The 887-nt window shown below is 54.5% G+C and overlaps 1 pseudogene; it reads right to left on the bottom strand.

Moving 5' to 3' along the window:
* LOC102814087 overlaps nt 1-125 on the bottom strand; it is a 41,176-nt pseudogene extending 41,051 nt beyond the window's left edge.
* Nucleotides 126-887: the final 762 nt, after the last annotated feature.

The following is an 887-nucleotide window of genomic DNA, read 5'->3' as shown; positions in this document are numbered from 1 at the left end:
TTTTTCTCCCCTCCCCTACCTCTTTCCCGGATGGCCTCTTAGACGACCTTGGATTGGTTCGAGTTCTTTAGACCCTGCCTATACCTTGTTCTCATTGGCCCCTGAGATACAAACACCGACGCCATTTTCCCACCAGTTCTATGGAAACAGAAAGTTACGCCTGAAAGTTTCCTGGGAAATGTAGTGTAGTCTCTGAGGTCAATACGCAAACCCCTCGCTCAGGAGAACTGCAACACCCGCAATGCCACGCGCCTACGTGAGGCAGGGGGGGAGAAAGAGGCGGGAGCTACAGAACAGTAGGGAGGCGGCACTACGCCTGCGCATTCGGGCCGGGATGGCGTATTTTCTTGCGCCGAGTAATGCGGTGTCGCTGGCGGCTGAGGAGGGCGGAGAAGTCTATGAAGTAGGGGAGGGATTCAAGTAGGCGTTGGGCGGAACCGTGGTGTGAACTGTAAAGTGAGAAGTTAATGCTGGATTCAGCTACTACCGGACCCACCGCGTGAAAGTCGTGATATCGGCGTTGAACCGTGAGCAGCAGTGGTGGCGGCTGGGGGGAACCCGGATGGTGAAGAGGGCGGGGGAAGCGGGAACCCGAAAGGAAAGAAAGGGAGGTGAGGACCCGGATGCTGAACCGGTCTGTATGTATTTTCCATCTCGGTGGAGAGTGGCTAGAGGGGGTCGAAGAGGCAGCTGGGATGGAACCCCACGGCCTCTGTGCTAGGCGGAGTAAACAAGTGAAGTTCTCGTTACGAGGCTTCTGTTGAAAATCTACCTCGAACTTATTTGAATCCCTTGCGCCTGCCTCTCGAGCAGTTTCATTAGCACCTTCATCGTTTCCCTGAGTGTCAATGAAAGGATTCACGCTGCGCTTAACATTTCTGTCTGTA

This window comes from Chrysochloris asiatica, unplaced genomic scaffold, assembly GCF_000296735.1.
Source record: "Chrysochloris asiatica unplaced genomic scaffold, ChrAsi1.0 scaffold00119, whole genome shotgun sequence".
NCBI classification, from domain to species: Eukaryota; Metazoa; Chordata; class Mammalia; order Afrosoricida; family Chrysochloridae; genus Chrysochloris; species Chrysochloris asiatica.
The sequence above is the reverse complement of the archived record's forward strand: the minus strand, read 5'-3'. Positions and strand labels throughout refer to the sequence as shown.